Raw genomic sequence first — 23649 nt, forward strand, 5'->3', positions numbered from 1 at the left:
AAACTGTATCTTAGACCGGAACAACATTCTACTAACAAGCACCTCAAGCAAAATGAACTAACACTGACCCTCGGACCATCAAGATGTTGCTTTCTATTCACTGACCAGCCATAAACACAAACAACAGCTTTCAGGCTTGTTGTTAATATTAAAAAAGAACAGTCTTGTTTATTTTGCTACGAACTCAATAAATATTATAATTTAAAAGTGGATTTGTTTATCATTGTGAGCCTACAGAAAAACAAGCATGCCTCATCATCTTATCTGATGATGAATGATTTATCAGGCAGAACGTGAATCTGCTTCTAACTGAGTCTATTTTCCTGTTTATGCTTGTTGAACAGATACAATTTAATGAAGAATATAAAGTGCTTAAAAATCTGTCTACCATTAATAGTTTAATTAAACTGACATGTACTTCAAAAACAGAGAGACAGAAAACATTAATTTTGGCTATAAAGGGCATGGCATTATTAAAGTGCAATTAAAAACAACATTCACTTACAATTAATAGCTAAAACAATTTAATTATTTAACATTTGATTGTCAGTTCTGGCTAACTTAGCCACCCCAAGGTAGATATGTTTTTTGGTCCTCTTTAAAGTACATTAGACATCTGCCATTACAATGCAACAACCCAAGCACAAGCTACCAAATGGCTCCTGAGCAATACTGCAGCGTAAATCTTGATCGAAATTGGCCAATTGAGTCCACAGTTGTTTGAGAGAACGTGCTGAAAGAGAAGAGCAAAGAAAATCAGCTCATCCACACAGGTCTTATTTTTTTGGGGGGGGGGGGGGGGGGGGGGGGGGTAAAAAAAACTCTGCTACCAATTCATGAAGAGGCAAAGTGATAGTTTACCAAAAAAATGTTGTAGGACCACTTCCTACATAAGACAGTTCTTTCTCAGCAAAGTAGCAGTGAAAATTCTCTTGAAATTCAGCCTACGTTGTTGCTTTTTGTTGTCGTTCTTGCTGTTTTTTAAGACCACTGCAAAAAAGACATTTAGATAGTTCGTCAGAATTTTAGGGTCAGAGAAAAATCCAGACCCAAGACTTGAAATGTAGGACTAGTCTCAAAACGGGGATGCTTCTTCATAAGAGAGGTGTCAGTACTTGTTTCAGAGCAGTATTTAGAAGAAAATTCATTATTTTCCAATTTTAAACCAAAAGTGGGAGAGAGCAGAATTACTACTGCAAAGCCATCCATTTGTGATTGAAACAACCATGCCTGATTTCATCACTCACCAATATACAGGCCACCAGGCAGCTGACCGTTCTGGGACATGGGCTTGAGGAAATCTAGTTTCAATTCATTTCTCCAGAGAAACTACTTCATATAATAGGGTACACAGGAGAAGGAAAAGTCCTTCTGCTCACACTGCCAGCAGCTGAGCCAGGCTGATCCCCCAGGCTTAGAGAGACGGGCACACTGAGCCTGGCACTGCCTTGCAAGGATGGCTTCCACACCTGGGACGTGAACCACAACCAGCTCCAGACTTGCAACAGGTTGGATGATGGTGCAGCACGGGACTTAACCTGCAGTTCTGTGGCAGAAGAATTTGTTGGAAAACTGCAAGAGAACAGAACAATTTTATTGCTGTTTTTGTAGACAGCACTTCAATGACATAAAGTTGTTGTCATAGTGCATCTGTAAAAAAAACGTATATAAAATGAAAGTAATCAGTACAAAGCGATGAATTCCCGCATTTTAATTTCTCCATGGAAAAAGTCTATATTTGTCTTCAATTAATCTGTGGAAAAAGATGAGGAGGAAAATGGTAATGTGTGAGAGTTGGTAGTGTTCACTAGAATCTATTTTTTTAGTGTCTTCCTCTACCATTCTTTTTCCCAGATGCCCTCACCATAAATGTAAGAAATGGTTTTACATTGTGCCAAGCAGGGAGGGATTATTCTTCAGGGTCTGGGCTCTGCAAGGCCTAGCTACATTAAAACCTTGCTTAAATTATTTCTAAAACATGCTACTCATAACTGACTGCAGTCTAGCATGGACCACTGGAGTAGGAAGAATAGAGGATAAAGCCTGGAAGCAGATTTGGAAAAAAAAAAAGAAAAAAAAGAGAGAGACAGAGAGAGCCTATACACCATATATATCCACAAGCTAAAACTAAAATCCCTTGAGCCTCAACCAAGCTTCTTTGCTTGCATGTGATTTTGCATCAAATTGCCAGTCCCATCAGTAATCAGATGTTTTCATGTATGGAACAAAACACCAGGCAATTACTGAGCTTTATTTACTTCATGGTTTATTCACTGTTTTGTGACCAATGGAGCCTGGCAATTCAAATATTTTATGAAATACTGTATTAATTGACCTCAAATTTCAACATTTTCTTTAATGACAGAATATTGTATATCACTTAATATTTTGTGTTTGTGTGTGTGTATATACATGTTATATATACATATATCAAACCACAGGTATTAAAAATATTTTTCATTTTTTTTTCAAAAAATACTTTTTCTTCCAAGTCTACAGATCTTTAGTAATATATTTAAAACTTCCATTTATGAAGATGTATTTTGATTTCTATTTCTTTCTTTAATTGCGCCAAATTGCATTAAAGTATTATGGACTTCTAATTAAGGATTTGCTGAAAATAAGGCTTACACAAAGCATATCTGAAGCACTCCCTGATGTAGAACCTTTAAGGAAAAAAAAGCTCTTTAAAGTATATACATAGGTCTAAATCACTTTGCAATTGAAATCAAGGCATTAGATGTAGACTTTGCTAATATTGGGTTTAAATTAAGCTTGAAATGCCATACAACTGAAATAAAATCAGAAGCTGAGCAGGGTATTGTTTGGTTCCTGAATATTAAATGCAATCAAAAGGTAATAGTACTTATAGATTTTTCATATAAAAACAGATTTATGGAACTGATGAAAACCATTTGCCCACTGAGCTTCAATAATCTGGATGTTTTCTTCTATAAATAATCAAATAAGTTTACTCAGGCAGCTTCTGTAGTTCAATGCTACAGACGTACAGGATTTATACTTCAAGATATACTATTTGGTTAAAAGACGTGCTTTTAAAAATCAAGTAGCTTTACCATAAATTTCATTTAAGAAAATGAATCAACATCTTGTGCAAAAAATAAACAAGGTTCACAGTGTTCACAGATGATAAAAATGGCAAATCAGCAAGTTTCATTGTTATTGCTGATGAATTTTACTTTCTGGTTTGCATACATGAGAATAAAGTTGCAACACTTGAAGGTAATCACATTTGCTTTAACAGATCAGTTTCTTTATATGCTTCATTTTTTGAAATTTTATGAAAATGCTGCTGTTAATTTGAAGTTCCCAGAGAGCTTTTTTCACTTCAGAAAATCTCTGAGCTGTTTTTCAGCCTTTCTGATTCCTCTAAGCCAGCTGCTCTCTCAGTGTGAGAAGACAGTTTATTGACCCAGAATTTTCTCACAACAGCTTTTCAAAAATTAGGATTTATGAGATGAGTATTAAGAAAATATGCAAAAATGTACTGCAAATTTCAGGGGCCTTTGTGCCTTTTGAAGACACATGATGTCTCTCCCCTTCTTTAGTGTCATAAGGATGCTAAATAAGGATAAAGAAATCCCTTCTTTCATGGGAGGAGGAAATAATCACTCACACCCTTAAAAATAACCGATCATGTCAGAACTGTGGGAAGGTTTCATATGCTGTCGGCTGTGGCTTTATATCCGTGTTCCACTTGCCAACATTTCGGGTAGCATTCTGAAGCTGGTTTTTGATCCTTTAAGGACCTCCTATCCTCTGGGCTCAGGTTTGTCTCAGCACTGGAAATGCCAGGACAGCAGCTGGTCTAAAAGCAATCTGGTTGAAATTTCGCAAGAGCAGCTTTTCCTGCAATATTTTAAATTAAATAAAATTAAAAAGATAAACACAGAAATTGGGCAGAGAAACCCTGGAAGGGAAATGTAGAAACCAAAAGAGGAACTTGGAAATAAGCTGGTGTGGAAGGACTGGGAAGCCAAAGGGAAACTGAGAGAAAGACCCAGAAAAAAAACCCAGTGAGCAGAAGACTGACAGATGAGGGAAATGTGCAAGGGGGAAAAACAGAGACAGTGAAGCACAAACACTAGAGAAAGATAAAAAATAGAGGTGAAAGGAGGAAGGGAATGGACAAAGAGTAGAGCCAGAGGAAACATCAGTAGGGAAAGAGATTCGGTAAAGAAGGTAAATTAAAAACAGAGATCCCAAATCAAAGCAGTAATGTTTACAGAGCAAAAGCTCTCCTTATAGAGCTCCACCAAGTCTGCAGGAAATTAGCTCTGAGGGAAGCCTGGGAATCACAAGGAACAAGGCGCACACATCCTGTACCTTCTGAACCTGGGCTCAGGTTAGCAGAGCCATGCTATTTATAGCAACCCAAAAATAACCATCCAGCCTATTGCAACTCGTAAGAAGGATATTGTGTAGCTACAGCCTTCTCCCACTAGCAATGCAATCTCCTTCTTTTGTGTCCTGCCTTTCAGAACAGGCGGAACAAGAAGGCAAAACGTAATTTACAGTCTTGGTTAATCTGTAGCCACAGCCCATCTGCTTACTCGAACCGCAGCAGAATGTGTATGTGTGCATTCAGAGAGATGTCTGTCATTAGACCAATGAAGTTAACCAACGGATAAAAGCCAGGATCAGAGCAGTAATAAAGTTTACACTTCATTATAGATGTCAAAATCCTTGCTGATTTTTTTTTCATGAGTATTTAGCTTATTGAATTTCACAAGCAAAATCATCTCCAGTGAGCATTCAGCAATCAGTTACTTGGAAGCCCTAGCATTCAGCACCGAAACCTGAAAACAGATATTTCCTTAATAAATTTACAGAATTAGAAAAACTGGACATATTAAAATACACCCCTGCATTCGTGGCTTTACAGTGATTGGATTCGTATCTCATCAAATTTACATTGTGGAATCTGAATATAGAATGATTAGGCATTATTTTAACACCTACATTACAATACAATTTAAAACAAAATGGCCCTTCATATTGCACTAATATCAGTGTTTTAAATAACAAAGGGGATTTTTTTAAATAAAGGAAAGGATTAGCATTTAGTTTCAATCAGTATAAGCAATGCTGTACCAGTTGGTGTCTCAAAGATTCAGGATTTTATTAATATTCCAGAGATGCATTTGTGTTGCCTCTGGGTACACTGAAAAGCCACTTAAACTGCACTTAAAGCAGCACTACAGGATCAAATTGATGTGCATCAACCATTTACAATAAAACTTGATTATTATAAAGGCATACATATTTGCATAATTACATGTTTGATTTTTTGATAATGCAGCATACACTACAAAATGTTGCTTCATGTAGAAAGGCATCGTCAAAAAGCACCATCTGCTGTAGTGTTTAATGCACTGCAATGTTTGAAGGATTCTGAAGGTAGATTTGTGTGAATCAAAGGGGAAAGCAAAAGAGTTTTGGCTGAACAAGAGGCTCAGGGCTGGAGGATGGGACACCACACAGTCTGGCCTTTTCATTTGGCTGTCGTTTGTTCCTCTCTGGATATTTGTAATTTAATTGTCAGGGGGAGAAAAGGAAAAGACAACAGAGCAGCACATCCTCCAGTCTTCAGAATGTAGGAGTCAGAATTTGAGAGCATTCAGCATAAACATTTTTGAGGTTTGTACTCAAAGCAAAAAATTACAGTATCTAATATACATAATGAAGTAATCACATTGGGAGGACAGCAGACAGCACAGATAGTGGATTCTGACATTTACAACCCTGACAAGAATTAATCTTTTCAAAAGAATCTCAAGTAAACATCACGAGATCTTAAAAGACATAAAACTTGAAAGCAAAAATATCTCCATATTTGCTCAATTCAAAAGGAGAAACAATCCACTCTTCAGCAATATCTGACAACAAACCCTAACAAAAGCACAATGCTGTTGGGTCCAGGAAGTCCAATGCTGAGATTACAGAAGTCAAACATACATTGGAGAAGCAGTAGGCACTTTGAGATGGCACATTTTGTGCAGGGTTCTTATATCCTAAAGATAATTTCGATTGGCACATACCTATCATTTTAATACCTGAGGCTGTTTTACTCCAAATGGATTTTGAGAAAGACATTAATCAAACACAGCTGTAATTGTTTCCAATATTCTGCCTTCCCAACAAGCTTGCATATACGCATTCAGAACACATGAAAAAATGGGTCTGTTTCAGCTTTTTCCTAGATTGTTGCTACCTCTGAGATGGGCTGTGAACATTTTTGGACACTGTGCTGAGTGGTAAAGCGCACCACAAAGCCAAGACAAGGAAGATTTGGCAGAGAAGTCAATAGGCATGTACTGGCCTGCTGATTCCCAGCAGGAGCTCGTTCCTTCACAAATTGGCCTTCAGTATGCAGTGTGATTCAGTGCTCAGAGACTGGATTACAAGCTGGAAACCAACTGCCAGAACTTGGGCAATTCATTTCATTTCTCCATGCTTTCCATTATCCTTCCTCCTGACTTTCTCACACCACATCAGGTGAAACTACATAACACTTTGGGTCAAGGAGTTTTTTTTATAATACAAGTTTCCAGCATGTTGGGCATTAAGCAAGCTTGTATCTCATTTGTACTACTAGATATACCAGGGTAAAAACAACAATTTTATTGCATGCCATATATGGGACAAATATGAATTCAATTAAAAAGCATCTTCAACAACACAATCTGATTATAACATCCAGTAGCCAAGAATAGCATCTGTCTCTGTCCAGTGACTCAAAAGATCTTCAGAAATTGGGCCCAGAAACCTGAAGGAACAGTCTAATGGCGTATGAGTGAATCCAAATGTATTAAACCTGACGTGACCAAACCTCATCTTGTATATACAGATTCATTGAAACCAAATGACCACAGAGCTTCAAAATCTAAAGCTGTATTACTGGCCTCTTAGTTTATGCTGTATCTGAACTAAAATAAATTTACATTCATACCAAGAAAATAGCCCCTGTTGTATAGATCTCTTGTACAGATTTTGTTTCACACAGTGAGCCAGAATCTGCTTGAGCCCTCCATTGTACACAAGATTTTTAATCATCTAGGTCCCTTACACTGGTTTATCAAGTACAATTATAGCTTGGCATACAGAGATGCCGAACGCTCACATTCTCATTGACTTGGTGCTTTGAAATCCAGTCCTTCTGAAAAATCAGATTATGTGTATTATGCAGAAGACTATAAAACATTTCTTTAAATTACTGTTGTGTGCACATAGTTCACAAAATCTGAGAAATATTTATCCTTTGGTATTTTTCAGCACGCATCATTTTCCACGTTGAACTGCATTAAAACAGAACACTGTGCTGCTGCTTCTGCCTGCATTTGAAACAGAACCTGTGCAGTTTTCTGCTCTTCAGGTACCCATACTGAAAAGATAACGGTGTATTTGTATCATAATATTGAAAATAGCCCCAAACTATGACAAAACATCAAAAACATCTGTGTTTCTTTCCCACTTTGAGTGCCTTTGGTCACGGCACTGAAAGAGAAAACAAAACCGGGCAGGCAAACACAAAATCTCTGGAAACAACGAGGTTCCCTTTTGTGCCTTAATATTCTTCTCTTGGTGAGCTTTCCTAACAAAGTCTGTACTAATCGTTGCTGGAATCAGCACAGCAGTGACTGCCAAGCACAGGCTTTTTCTCCACCGCTCTGCACTAGGCAGACAGGGTTTTTCATTATATATATCATTTTCAACTTGCTGCAGTGATTCCACAAAGACAGGAGGATTTAGAAAGCTAATGAATGGGGGTGGGGAGAAGGCTAGGATGAGAGCTCCTGTGCTAATGTCTAAGGCTACATACCCTGAGTGGCTTCACACATAGGGCATTGCCACTGATTTTATTTTCATTGCATGGCACTGACAGACTTCGACAGCCAAATCATTCATCTCAAGTTAATAAATCAAAATAAAAGGTGGGAGTGGGGGCATTTGTTTGCTTGAACATTTAGTGCTACAGGATTTAAGGCAAGGCTCACTGGGCATTGCCATGCTATTGTGTTGCAATGACAGCAAAATTGTTCATCTTTCTGTTGCTAATTAAGAACAGAACTGAAGAAGAACATGTTTGGTCTGAATATACTATAGCATCAAGGGACCTTTTGCCACACCATAATGAGATGCCATAGATGCTGCAACTCAGTACTGTCTACAAGTCTCTTGTTTTATTAGAAAAAATTTCGTCTTGCCAGTTAGCTGACATGAAGTTAATAGTTTTTAAATAAGATTAAGCTGAAGGAGGAACACACACACAAAGAAAACAAAAAGAACACATACTTTGCCAAGGTCCCTACTACCACAAAATGCTCCATTTCACCGATATCAATACTGATGCTACAATACAGCAGTTCTGTATGTCTAACCCCCCTTTGCAGACATGTCATCAATATTGCCTGCCACTTGGGAGAACAGGCTATACTGATTACAAAATACTAGCTCTATAAATCTGCTAATTTTAATGATAAACCAGGATATTTTAGACTTTCTTGTCCCCGAAGATCCAAGAACAATTGCAGATTGATTGTGAACCAATTAAGGGCCAAAAAGCTTTAAGTTGTGAATATAATTTCTTTTCTTAGAAAAAAAAAGAATTGCCTTGTTCTTGCATCTCTACATAATATCTTAGGATGAGGGTGAAGCTGATAATTCAGATCTGAGTGGTGAATCAGGACTTCAGCTTTCTCAAACCATAGCCATTAGCAAACCCTACTCAGCTGACTCTTTTGTGACCCCTGTCATTGGTACATCAGGTAGACAGAGAAGCAAGCAGTACACTGGTGAACATTGATGTACAGATAAGCACAAGTGGCTTTGGTCCTTGATGGGTATTCTCTGGAATATCTCAACACAAGTTAATAAATGGTAGTTATTGTCAGGGGCTTCACTGGAATTCTAACTACAACAGTTCCCCCCTCTAACAAATTGGTACAGTGGAGGTCCCTCAAGATCTGGCTTGAGACTTTGAGAAGGTGTTCTCCAGGCCAAGTGCAACAATCTGCTCTCGCTATGCAGGGGGAGACACTGCCTCAGGAGCTGAATGGAAGCTACATGGGTTAGTTGATGACTTTTACTTTATGTTTAAGGATAGGCTATTCCCTGCAACTGCATTCTGCTGCCAATGCTCAGTTAATAGGCTCCTGTAGTGAATAACATCATGTGCTCTGTCAATTATTAATAACTAGACAAGCGTTTTCACATCAGAACGCTGCCTTGTAATGTGATGAGCCTGTATCATATTAGTGCATCAAAGCTCAGACTGGGAACGTTAGTAGTTTACTAAGTGAACTTTGAATAGCATTTATTCCCCAAACAGTCTGCTGAGTACTACTATTCACAAATTTTGTAAATAGAAAATGTTTCTTTATTGGCAATATTTTTACAGTATGTTTTATATTTTTAGATGGTTGATTTACCGCTACATTGCATTTATTCTAACATATCATTGATCCTCTGTCTAATGCATCAGATTTAGTTACTTCTTTATTGTATAATTTCTAGGTGACAGTGGCTATCCAGGACAGAAACAGCTGATGGATCTAATTTGATTTTGCCCTTATACAAGCAGAAGTTCACTTACTAGTTCACTTACTCAGAATTCATTGATCACTCGAAGGTCTTCTGGGATTGTGAAATCTCATTCTCGGTGTCTTTTCCAATTGTCAAAGCACAGACTCGATACCACATCTGACATCCTTGCAGCCTGCCTCGTTCTGCATAACACAGCAGTCAACCATGGGGTTATAGTCAATGATGGGGCTCTCATAAAGGATGACAAGGCTAACTCCTACTGACTTCAGACACGGCAAAAAGGTAGATCTTTCTGAAAGGTGGGCTTATGGATGATAAGCGAGGGGCAGCTCACTGACAGCCATATATTTAAACAAGGGAATGAAAGAACAGGAAAAGGAAGATGGGAGACAAAAAAGGCAGTAGCAAAGGGAAAAGAAATCACAGAAGTAGTTTTACATGAAGATCCATGGGTCTAAAAATCAAAGAAATTGTACTATTTAGCATAGCAAGATGATTGAATTCCTTTATCTCCGTCTTACTGTTCCTAGCTAAAACACAAGATAATGTCCTGTGCACAGCCCATTCAGTTCAACAGCAAGACAGCAAGCCTCGCAGAGATTACTGTCAGAACAATAATCACTTTTAAAGTGGTTGTAAAGATCTCCTAGTCACTAAGCGCACACAAAGAGGCAAGAGGAGGTTAATGAAACTTCAAGAACTGTTTGTGTTCAGTAAGGTTACTTCATCCCGAGTTTTTGAGAGCAGATAAGCCGGAAAAGAAAGATATTGGGAAGGCGGATGACATTTAAAAGAAGCAGTATTAAAGTTCTCTGTTACAAGAATAAAGACAACTGTTTTGTCAACAGCAAATACATCCATCTTCATCTGGAGAAACAACTGATAGCTCCTGTGATACGTGGCAACTCTAAACCATGAGCTAATACAATTTTTCAAACATGCATTGGTATTTAGGTCACCAGTTTTGAAACAAATGCATTCATTACCAGATACAAGTGAGTTTCTCTCACAGAAGCAAACATTAGAATTTGTACACACCTGCTTTAATCACAAATAGTTTTCTGAAAGCATTCAACAGTCTAATTTCAAACTGTTTGAGCACCTGAGCTTTCATTTCTACTCTGAAAACAGCCCAAATACTGCCAACTCTGTTGGGCTTTTCTCTGATATGCACTGCCCATCTTTTTAGCTCATCTTTTGGAAGACATGAGGATATTTTGCTCTCTACGTGTTTGAAACCCATGCACAATCATCAGCTGCCACTTCATCTATTCATAATCTTGTTTATGTACTAACAAGAGCTAATGCACCATCAAAAGACTTGGTCAATAGTTTGAAAATGGTAAAACCATCAGGGAAAAAACAATGAGAAATTACACAACGAGTAACAGTATTTAAAACTTCCCTGTTCCCTTGCAGACTATGATACTTGTATTCACAACTGTTGCTTTATTTCAAATGGAACTTTACTTAGTCAAAAAGAAAGCATTGCTTCTGAGCAAGAGCTGAAGCCATTGAACAAAAGATGAATGATCCCATGCTTAACACCACTACTCAGAGCTATGATCATTCACTATTCTGCTACAACATCCTGTGCAGCCTTAGTCAAGTTGCTTAGGGTTTTTTGTGGCTTAATCCCACATCTTTGAGATAAGTATGACTTAGCTGCCCTATCTCACAAGCACACGGTGAGGATAAATACATTAAAGAAGAATTAATGTATCTCAATATAGCGATAGGAGTTCAATACCCTCAGTACAGAGTCATTTATCTTTTTGTCTCCCAGATCGAGTACAGTTTCTAGGTAAAAGCCTAATCTATTAATATATAAAGAAAGAAAACAATCTCCAGCCATACTTTCCTATATATGAAACAATGAATAAAAACAAACCTGTAAGTGTAGAGTGGAAATAATGGGGTAAAAAATAATAAAATTTGTTCCATCATTACAGTGGGCTTAAAGCAAGAATAATAGCTACAAAATAGACAGAAGTAAATAAATGTATTAATTCCAACAGAATAAAATAGAGAATATTACAGAACGATTGTATATCAAATTCATATATATAGATTATACAGATACGTGTGTTGAGACATATATTTTTAAAAAAACCTTCTTCAAGTTATCTTGTGTAAGAAATACACTAAAATTTACTAGCATATGAATTATATACTGTTCCCAGGATGAAACTCCCATATTTCTTGCTGAGCCCACCCTTTCCATAAAATAGCTTTATCAGAATGTTATGAAAAAAAAGTGAAAGTAATGCCTATAGCTCCTATTAAAAAGTCGATCATATGTTTCATAGTGGTTATAGAGTAATATACTGTAAAAAATGAGTTTTCACCAAATATTCAAAATTATAGATTTATTCAGACTCCTAGAGAAAAATCAAACTTGTAAATTGTGTAGATTATATATCCAATAAAATATTTATTGTTGCACAACATATATTGTTAACTGTGTTGACTACTTTTCACCAAGGTGCCAGAGAAATGAAAAATTAACCAATGTAGAATATATGACAGGTTTTTTTCAAGTCCTAGTTCATGAGCATATAAAGCAGACTGTATTCAGAGCTGTAATATAGAAATTCTTCTACTGGAGCTGAATACCTGACAGCAGAACAAAACAGAGAACAGCATTAAAGTCATGTAGCTGAGGTGCTGCATGCAAATTCAGAAATACCTGAATTAGTAATGTTGAAAGTAGACAGTGACTATGTAAACGAATGTTTTAATGACATCTTACTAGTTTACGGACTTTTAAGTGCATACATGCAGCCTAATGGAATCCTGGAAGTTCAGCTAATATGCAGATTCAAATATCTCTGGGTTTACAAAACAAATAAATATTTGAATATGCTTCTCTGCAATTTCATAATCTGGTCTATGAAACCTACGTACACAGTTTGAGGTACACATTCTTGTTTCCACTGGTAATGGTAGCCACAGACAACTCCCCCTTGTCTACAATTTAATCTTTTTCAAAATGTATATCAATATTCATTTAAACTGCACCTATGGGGCATCAAGCACCGGTCATGCAATAAAAAAGGGAAGTTGAGTGTAAATAAAAATAATAATATGGGGATTGCATCTCAGGATACTAGTTTAGTTAGCATCTTAATCCTGGGACTTCAAACATACCTCGATTTACATGCCTCATGTTGAGCAGACCTTTGAAATTTCCCAGCACAGAACAACCAGCAGGTTGGTAGCACCGAGCGGTGGTAGAGCTGGGGCTGTCACGTCTGACCTGTCCTCCCCATCCACAAATTCTGATAGCTAAAAAGAAAAGTAAAATAAATAAATGCACCAATAATATGGAGCAAGGGGATTTGTCCCAGCCTTTGCTCTCTTTTTGCTTTTTCAGTTTTGTTCAATTACAGACATGAGTTGAGTGCATGTTGTCCTAACAAAAAACGGAAAAAGCAGCATTTGAGCTCAGTTTTCCTCTGTACCAGCAACACAGCTGGAGCCACACTCCTGGCTCTTCTTTTCCAGGGGAACAGATCACTTCAGCTGGTGTTCACCCCTTCTCCGCAGAGGCTGCTGAGGGGCCAGGGCATGGTCTGCCTCCCACACACAGCCCTGGTTGTGGCACAGCAGTGCTGAAGACAGCAGAATGAGCAACAACCTCGTCAGGTATTGAGTTGCTTTGGGTAAAAAATGGCCAAAATGGTTTTATTTCAGTTTTGTTCCGGCAGCAAGCACAAGGCTTGCTGCAGTGCTGCTTTCTTACCACCAGCACAGGGAAAGCTCCCACGGCTTCCATGGCACCCTAGCTTTGGTCTGCATGAGAAAGACTCATTTCTGCACCACAACAATGCCAAATTATATGGCAGTGTTGAACAACACATTCAGATTAGACGTTCTTCTCAGAAACTTGCAGTTGTCACATTTTTAAATGCTTGTTCTGTCAGCATTTGAAGCCTGTACATCTTCAGAATCTTTTTTGATTTACACTGAAGCAGCTGGATTATACATCAGCCAGCAGGAACCTGATACAAAACACTGGTATTGTCTGCTTGTTCCCAGTGTGAGCAGGAGGAGATGGGGAGCATACATGCACCTGAATGAGAAAAAGCCCTATTCCATCATCTTTCTGCTTAGAAAGACTGCAGCTCAGTGTCCTGCTGTGTACCTGTAGGAGTGCAGGTCCAGATCCAAAAGCTGGAAGTCTGAAATTAGGTCCTTACATCAGTGCTTGAGATGACTAAAAAAATAACCATTTTCTTAAGAAGTTTAGGCTGTTGGACAGCTTTTTTGAGGCCAGTCAAAAATGCTGTGCATTCAGTATTTTTGAATGCATCTAATTTTAGGATCTCATTTTTAGAAATCTTGGACTAGAAACAAACCCATCTTGATATTTAAATGCACTGCAGAGCAAAAGCAAAAGTGAACAGCCCTGGACTGCTGCACAAATGAGCAGGCTGCAACCCAACAGAGCAGTGATCCCACTCTCTGACCTACTGGTGTGGAAGGAGCTTCACTGCTGAGGGTAAAGATGGGCACAGCACAAGAAATATGCAGCATTTTATATACAAAGTGAAAAGATTATAAATATTATAGAAAAAGATTTACAATGGATGAAGTCATGTATCTCCAAGGAATAAAACTTTTATAAAAGAGTAAATGAAATATATCTATATATATTGTTTTTTCCTGAAACTGCAGAGACCCCCAGAGACTTCAGAGGATTATTAGTCAGACCAAAGGCTGCCAGATGCTGCTGAAGCTCTGGCTGCTTGCCGGGAGCTCACGCCTTTCCACGAGGGCAAGGAAGGGCAGGTGGAAACTAAAGGGTACAGAGCTCCCCAGAGAGACTTTCTTTTTGTTATCATTGGTTTTGTGTGTATGTCTTCTTCATAAGACTTGGGTTTGAGACTCACTTGTGTTTTCCACCTAGAGATTTCAATATGGGGAAATTAGAGATATTTTTCTTTCTTTTAACTATTTCCCTAACTTGAAGAGTTTTGAAAATATGTGGTACTCTGGCACTCATTTAACCACAGCTAGCCCTATGTTAACAAACACAACACTCTACAAATTGTCTTTAACAAACTAACTCAAATCGTCAGCTGGAAGAGCGTTCAATCTCTGCCTTCTTGAATCTTTTCATTTGCCCCACTGATTTCCAAAAGAAACTAACAGCTGAGTTACTCCCTTTTTCCACCTACCTCCAAATACTTTCTAGCTTGCATTTTACAATCCGAATCTCAAAGTTTAATCCCAGTCTCCATATGAAAGTACAGTGAGGTGGAGTTTTTATAGAACAGATGCCCATTTACAAGAAGTATTTTACCATCGAGAAATGTATTTATGAAGACATTTCCATCCCCACCCCTAGGATGGCCTCCTTCCAAGCCCTACTCAAGACTTACACATACTACGCATTCTCTTCTCATCCATGTGATACTGCTGTAGCCAAGTGAGCTGAACCAGTGTCAGTAAGAAGTACTACAGGCACATTATAGGATTTTACTTGCCTGTGTTCTTCAGTCTATCATCAAGTGGTAACACACAAAAATTACTCAAATAATGAATAAAAATAATAAAAACAAAATTTGGAATCAAATTTTTGCACTTACATAGGACTGCTTGTTTGAAGCTATGGGAACGGTTGCATGGGCACAGCATAGACTCGAGTCACGTTCATGGCAGTTTATTCTTCAGAGAGTGCTAGCAGTAGATGACAGAGGTCTGTGGAAACAAGAAACACGTTATTTTAAAGTACTGGGAAGACAAAAAAAAAGAAAAAAGAAAAAAGCTCATAAAGGGAGATGTAAAGGAAATGCAAATCCAGAAGGTAAGTCTGACTCTCTCTAGGCAAACACCCCTTCTCTCCATGAGAAAGCAGCCTTGAGGATCAAGTTTTATGGCTTTTTTTCCCTAATCTGGAATTAAGTACTGCCAAGGCAGCCAGCCCCAGGTGCACGAGTAGAAAAAACAGTTGCTTAATCTGTGGTTTACTCAATTTGGCAAAATGTATTACTTTTCCAACAACATAGCTTGCTTTTTAAAATGATAGAAACCTGCACAAATTAATTCAAAAATTAGTTAAAATAAGGTTTGTCTTTGGGAAAGCAAGAGCTCAGCCTCCTGGAGGGTGAGTAAGGCTGAATGTACACCCACCCACCAGACCAGCACACAGTGCTCTGTGAGGATCTAAATAACTGCAAGAACGTACTTTATGTTACTATTAGGGCAAAGCTGCTTGTACTGTAAACTGAATGTTTTTCATGACACTAAATAATAATGATACAATAACCTGCATAATTCTTACCCTTCTAATTTTAACTGATGAGAAAAAGATATATAATATTGTTTTTAAGAACATAAATTGTTGGTTTTACAAGCAACAGCTCTTCAGTTAAACCTAGAGACATGGTTCAGGATATTCATAGATTAACCTTCATTTAATCCCAGATTCCTATACCATCACATTATTATCATCATTCAAGCAGGTGATGCTAATCTACAGAATAAATTACCATAAGGAGATATTTTCCTGTGATTTAAGGAAGCTCCGTTGCTGCTAGCTAAATTTTCCATGAAATAGGCAGGCACATCTATACGAGCATGCATGCACACTCTGTCTGAAAGGAGCAGCTCCCCCACCTCCACACCAGCAGCACAAGGCCCCGCTCGCTGTGACGCTCCTCGCGTCCCCTCCCTGGGGCACCCGCCACCCAGCCACCTGCAGAGGCAGGCACTCAGCACATGGCCCGGGCTTGGCCTCCCAGCATCAGCACATGGAGCCCACCCTGCAGTTGCCTACAGCAAGGTTCAGACTGGGCAACTGCTATCTGCAGTGGCTTGTTAATATTCTAATAACAATTTACAGCACGTGAATAAATAAAACCATGATAGCAGTCCTCTGTGCAGACCCTGATTGTGCATGTGCATAATCTATATTACAAATTATAAGGAATGAGCATTTACCTTAAATTCTAACACCAAGTTCTGACTTCACCAAGTACAGTTTAATATCACAGCACCGAGACATGAGACAGATGGGATAGATAGATGTGAAGTGCTACAAATAAAATCTAAAACTGAACTTTTAAATATTCATTCTGAACTATAAAGAGAGCTGTGGCTTTTGTGCGCTACAGATGGCTTGGAAATTCAGTGCAAACAAAGGACCAATTTTTGAATACTCATAGCTGCTCTACTATAATAGCTGGAGGCCCAAAACTCCAGGGGTTTGAGATGATTCAACTCGATTCTCTTACCTGCCAAATTTCATCAAAGCAACATTGCTTTTACCATCTTATAGGGATGAAAGAAGTATGAATAGAGTGGGGTTTTTTTTAATGAAACGTGGACTGCTTAAGCTTGAACAAAAAAAATTACAATATGAATGGAAATTGCAAGGTAAAGGGAAAATTTTCTTTTTATCATAGACTCTGAAGCATAGTATAAGATGAAATCCGTACTTTGTATAGATTGAAAGATTAAACAGAAATATTTGGTAGATTTAGATAAATGAAGGAAAGAAAACAAACAAAAAAATAAGCATAATAAAAATCCCTGCCAGTCATAATCAGTGAGAAACTACTGATTGTCAAGTGCAGCCTTAGGTTTAAATCTAGGAGAAATACGTGTTTCTTTGCAAGGTAGCAGGGCATGACCTCATCAATCAGAGATTATCCTCTGCATAATAGTTTATAGAAAGAAACCACTAACACCAGCTTTTCATCTGCCTTCTAGACAACAGCAAACTGATACAGATACAGCTGGAAAGGCAATAAACTCATATAACACTGTTGCTAATGCCATACACTGCAGCATTTACACAGCAGTGCAAGAAGGGCAGCCTCTGTGGTGAAAACCATACAAATAGTTCTTTTTCAATCTATTTTCTGTTGCCATTAGCCACTTCCCAAAGCCTTTGGCTTAAGAAAGGATGCTCTCTCTCCTTTTGCATACATTTGAGCTTTTACAAGAACCAAACAGAAAAGTGAGACACAGAAACGGAGAGGGAGCATCCCTGCAGGGAAGCAGGGACCTCCACTGGGGCACAGAGGACCCCTGAACTGCAAATGCTCTTCCAAGTGTACAAGCCATGGAGACAAACATGCAGTGCTGAATCACAGCTAGCAGTCAGGCTTATGGATATTTATGAGGCACCGCTGCCAACCACAATGAGAAAAAGGGAAAGAATCAGAGGGGAAGGCGTGAGGTGATTGATAGAAAAATCTAAGAGTTGAGTAATGACAGCAGATGCCAAGAGACAGTTGTAGGCTGATACTGAGCGGTGGGTGAAAAGTAGAACGGGCTAACATCAAACAGAGTACACTATCAGCAATATCAAGGGATGTAGCAACGGAAGGATGAATCCACAGAGGCAGCATGGTTGGCATGAGATGCTAGGGAGAGGGTGGTTGCTGCAGCACTCCGGATGGATAGCACTGCTGTGATTGTCAAGATTAGAGAAAAGGATGTTGTGAAAAATCAAGATAAGATGGTATAGGAGTTAGGACAAGCATTTTAATTGTTCCCAGCCAAGACAGAAGTGGCAGCTTCAGGCAGGGAACCAGTCTGGCTATCTCGGGATCGGCACAAGGTCAGAGGGCTGTAACCTCTCAAGAAAGGCAGGTTCCTAGCACTGCCTGCAAACAAGGAGGATGTGGCAAGGCCTGAGGAGGCAAGCAGGAAGAGCAAGGCCTCCCTTTCAGCTGGGCTGGGTTGTTGGATTCATCAGAGCAAAGATTTCAGCCTCTGTAGGTGGCAGCCTGAAACTGTGGCTTTGTCTCTGCAACAAAGGCGAAGAGTGGGAGAGGAGTGGAGGGGAAAGGGGAAGATGCTGCAGATCGGGCAGCTTTTCCAATGACCTCGCTGTCCTTCTGAGAGTAATGGTTCTCCAGGACAGAGTGTCCCAGCAGGATACTTAAATGCCTTCAGCACAGTACAATATTTGAAGATAAAAACCGTACAACTTTTCATGAAATCTGCCTCCAATAAAAACATCTTTATTGCCCTGGGCTAATGTGTAAGTTAGGGAGAGATTATGGTTCAACTTCTATAGCCATTTTATGTAATATGAAAAAAAAAATCCATAGGGACTTTGTCTGTTAGTCCTCTAAAACATAAAATACAGTCTTAAGCTACACTACCCACCATGGTACAAGCTATCAGCTATTTTTCTAAACACTCAGACTAACCGCTGTCAGTCTAGGAAGAGTCAGACATCCTGACTTAATCACCTCCTTGTGACTCACTGCACCGTGCCCCTTCCTTTTGAACATATATAAATCCTAATTATTTTTTAATCCTTTGCTAGAACACTGGCAAAACGACTGCTATGCTCACGGCATACAAATGTGGATGTGCACAGGAACCACAGCCAGGATTTCAGAGGCCCTCCTGCCTGGGGAGCTGTGCATCCCCAGCGGCACTCAGCACTGACCCCCACCTCCCAGCAGCAGTTCTTTTCTAACCTCTCCTGCTCATGCTCTGGGGGGGCAGCAAGCGTGGCTACAGCCTTGTCATGCAGGAGAATAGCGGTCAATGTTACAAATGGCTTAAACCTGGCCCTTAGCTGAGTTTGGTTGTCTGTACAATCAATTTGCCAAAGTCCTGACGGTAACCTTTAAAACCTGAGATTACTCCAGTGATCACAAATAACATTTTTTTGTGTGTCTGGTTTAGGCTACAGCTCAGGTTCTGTTCTCATCTGTTGCAAAGGCTTGAAACCTAGCTATTTATAATCAACAAAATGTTCGGTGAGAACCAGGGCAAAGACACGTTATGTTTGTTGGTACGTTGCTTCCTCTAACATCTGTAGTATGACAATTCACGCACTCAAATCACAAGAGGCAGCAGGACTTCTGCCAGCTTCCCATCAAACTGCCCCAGATGTACTAACAAAGACAACGTGGCCTGTGAAGGCCTGGCCCCAGCCAGCTCCTGCAGGGACACAGACTGGGACAGGAGATCCCACAGGGGCAGGCACTGTCCCATATTTCCCTATCTTCCATTTGGAAACCAAGGTGAAACACAAATCATGCACTGCCACGGCCTCAGAAGCCCTGCTCACCCCTGGCTCCTCCACCAGCAGTCCTGGCTGGTGAACATACAGACTATGGCTCATCCACATGAACAAGCCTCTCCTAGTCACCACAGATAAAGTTTCCCCCTCTTTTGTTCGATGACAGTACATGAAATTTCATTTTCTTGAAGTCTGCTGCCCAAGCCCTCACAGCTTCAGAGAAGTCTGCCTGCCTCACAGCTGCACCACCATGCGCTGGTCTTGAAGGCTTCCAGTGTCTGAATTTGCACCTTCTGACACAGCAGCAAACCCCACTGCCACCTTCCGTATGCAGTCTTATTGGGACCAAGGACTGAGGTGACAGGTTCAGTAATACAACCAGCATGGCCTACAACCACACTTATTCTTTTTTGCTCCACACTTATTCTTTTTTGCTCCCCTCGCTATCTTCTGAATTCTGCCAAAGAAGCCTCTAACCTTCTCACGATAAACCAGAAACGAATGCATATTGTCCGAAGTGGTGGATACACAAACACGCACAGAGAGAGGATGGGTTCATACCACATGTGTGGAGCACCCTAAAATCCCAAAAGAAATAACAGAATCACAGAATATGTGGAGTTGCAGGGGACGCACAAGGATAATCAAGTCCAACTCATGCCTCCACATAGGGCAACTAAGAGTTAAACCATAGATCTAAAACCGTTGTCCACAAGCTTCTTGAAAGGATAGGTCCAGTCCCTAGAGCTGTCCTTACAAGGATGACGGAGCTGAACTTGTACTTAGCATGAGCTTTGAGGCCCCACTGAACAAATCACTGTTTAAATGTTAGCTTCTGTATGATTATCCATCCACAATTGCAGCCAGCAGCTTGAACCACAAGCATCTCGCAGCTCTTCCTCCCCAGCTCTGCTCCACATGCAGTTTCCTTTCCTGTCATGAAAATAAACAAGCCAGAGGCAGCTTGTGCTGCCTGCTTTAACATCCCAATTCCCTGGCCTACGAAAGACTATCTGCATCGCAGCATATTTCTGTCCAAGCCTTTAGCAGTTAACTCTCCCCTAGGAACCGAACATTACTGGGGAAAGAAGCACTGCAAAAGCAGACTCCTTGCTGTGGTTGTTCATACACCAGATCACTGATTCTGGGAGACCAATGTGATAAACGTGGCCTTAGCAGCTTTCTATGTTATCATAGTAAGCTTAAAAAAGCACTCTTACAAAACATACTTTAATCAGAAGAACTTTTTAATTTGCAATTTTAAATGTGAGCATGTTATAACTTGTAACTGAACATTTCTATAAAGATAATTACATATGGCAAGACAGAAAAACTTTTTAAAACATTTTCTCTTGAATGTGTGCCTGAATTCATTTACAACTGTTGCTGCTTTAAACACTTCAGGCAGAATAAGTGGATGGCACTAAACAGCTTAGCTGCAATTATTATGGAATGTCTGAGGTATAATTTCCCCTGCGGTTTTGTTAGGCGTACAAAATTCATAATTCTGATTTGTGGCAGGTACTTATTACCCATCGCAGGTGGAGATATGCAAATATTATTCTAGTAGGGGTGAACAGCCTTTATTTCAGTATTCAGCTATTAACGAGATTTGTGAGTCTGGTACTCCGGGGCCATTTAATTAATTAGATGGTACAGATAAAATATAAATTGTTTTGTAGGCTACACAATTCCAGTTCTAGAAGATGTAAAATATGGCTGAATGAACTTGGTATGGACCGATTTGTTTTTTCATGTATGGCACAGGGTACAGGCAAATCCTGCTTGTTAATTTTATCTGTAATAATCCCAGGCAGAATCCTTCTATTGTCAAGTATTGCAGGAATGAGATGTTATTTATTTATCAATACCATTAAGAATGTCTATCAGTTAAGCTTTTTATAAAAACTGCTGGCATACGTAAAGCAAAAAGAGAAACAGGCACATTCTTTTATGCAATGCCAATATATGCATGTTTCAGAGTGAGCACACATTTTGAAGACATGCAGGTTTGGCAGGATATTATTGTCTCAAGGTCAGACATTTCTATTTTAAATAAATCATTTCCATGGAGCAGAGAAGCCAAACTTTCTAGGGGAAAATGGAGAGGGAATCTACTGCATCATTTCAGCATCCAGATTTTTAAATAATTCTATCAGCTGATTAATTCATGTAATTCCTTTTCCTAAGTACAATCTCCCAACAACTCCAGAAGATTTCTGGAAAATCTGGAACACAAGAAGTGGGGGAAGAGAGGGCAACAAAACAAGACAACAAAATAAACACCTTTAATCCGTAAAGCAATGGCTATAATGGTCACAATAAAAGAGTCAACATTTACCGGGAGTTACGGTAAACTACATGGTGAGAAATTTACCCTGCCCTTATAGGGAGGAAATAAAATGCAAGAGGCATGAGCCTGGAAATTGTTAGCAAACTGCCAGCATTTAAAGGCAGGCATTGACCGTTATATTAGATTTAAATTGCGGGTAAAATACTGCACTGCACAATTACAGTACTGTAAACATTGAATGAAAACCAGTTACTTTTACTGAAGTAGGAGTATAATCAGCAGTCAGTCTTATTGGTTTATTGAACATATTTTGGGGTCCATTCCAGCTGTCTTTATTAGCTCTAATGCAAATGATTTTTACACTGCTATTTTGCCAAGCCCTAGTAGCTGTAGTACTGCGAACACACCCCACTGCTTTCTATCTGCTGGAGATTTACTGACAAATATGATGAAGAGTACATAAAATGAATAACAACATAAAACTTGCACCATACTGGAAAATGAAAACTAACAGGAAGAAATTATACTGTAATTATTAAAAGCTATTGCATGGTTTTCTTCAATATAACTCAAAATCACATGAGTTCAAAACTAAATCTCAGGAATCGCTCTAGTTGTTTGACCGCAGAGGGGACACGGCTGCCAGGGAGCCGCATCATGTTCTGTTTCAGTGGGGCCATAGCTCACCTCCGCTCCTTACTTGCACCCCTGGTGAGCCGAGCTCACTCCTCTCCTGGCCTCTGCAAAGGTGCCCCATGCTTGGCAACAGTGGGAAGAGTCCGGCAGAGATGGAAACAGACTGGTACAGATCAAGCAGAACAGCAGATGCCTGAGCGAGGTCTAAAATATGGAGAAAAAAAAAAAAAAAAGATAGAATTTCATTCAAAGAAAATGCTTCTGACTTTGGAGGCATCCTGCATAGGAGAGGTGCAAGCCTGACCACTTTGAATAGGGCAAGATATGACCCAAGAGTCTGGATGCATAAATTTCAGAATTTTAACTATAAGACTCAAAGTAGAACCAAGTCAAGGGGAGGAGGAATTGACTGGGATCTGAGGAAAAGAGCCAGTCATACCTTGTGGGTGAAAAGAATTGATCAGGTAAGATATTTGCTGTTGCTCAATTTTCAGTAAGAAAAGCCAGTTGTGATTGCAATGAGATTTACTGAAGCTGAGGAGGCTGCAAACTCACAGAGATGTGTGGAGAAATGAGCTGTGGGTAAACAAGTCTGCCAAAGGGGCTTTGAGGGTAGTAGACTTGTGGGTTCTTTGGACACAGACAGGTAATTTCACGGCTTGACTGAATTATCAGCTGTAACTTTCACACTCAGAAATGTGGGAATCTTGATGCTAGTGCAATGACAGTGCAAGAGATGTGTTTTCATGCTGTACTTGTGTCAACACCTGAGAACACAGCAATATTAAATACAAAAGCAAACCCTGCAAACACACAATAGATGTTGAATGAATAGCTTGCACAGAGAAGTACAGTGAAAGAGGTGAAGAAAGTCTCCAAGGAGAGAAATGTACATTGTTAAACACAGAATAAGATAAATGGCAGTGTTACGTATGGAAGAATTGCAGTAGAACCATAAGAAATACCTAAAATGTTCATACATGGGGAGCCTAAGTTACCTGTAGGCCTTTGGGAAAGTGCCGAAGAGTTAAGATCGCTCCAACCCCATCTCTCATAGCTGTGCAGATTAGCAGGATATGGCCTGCATCTGCTCCACATAACAGCAAAATGCCTGGGGGAGGGAGGGAGAAAAAAAGTACAGATTTCCAAAGAA

The 23649-nt window shown here is 39.4% G+C and overlaps 1 long non-coding RNA gene across 1 annotated transcript; it reads right to left on the minus strand.

The window, feature by feature from the left end:
* LOC110402868 lies at positions 242-23606 on the minus strand. The gene is made up of 7 exons (XR_002441370.1): positions 23495-23606; positions 22548-22700; positions 15162-15273; positions 12718-12855; positions 1248-1572; positions 862-990; positions 242-733 (listed from the first exon to the last, which is right to left on the minus strand). It is a non-coding gene; the product is annotated as an uncharacterized LOC110402868 (long non-coding RNA).

Source organism: Numida meleagris, chromosome 7 (assembly GCF_002078875.1).
Source record: "Numida meleagris isolate 19003 breed g44 Domestic line chromosome 7, NumMel1.0, whole genome shotgun sequence".
In the NCBI taxonomy this organism is placed as follows: domain Eukaryota; kingdom Metazoa; phylum Chordata; class Aves; order Galliformes; family Numididae; genus Numida; species Numida meleagris.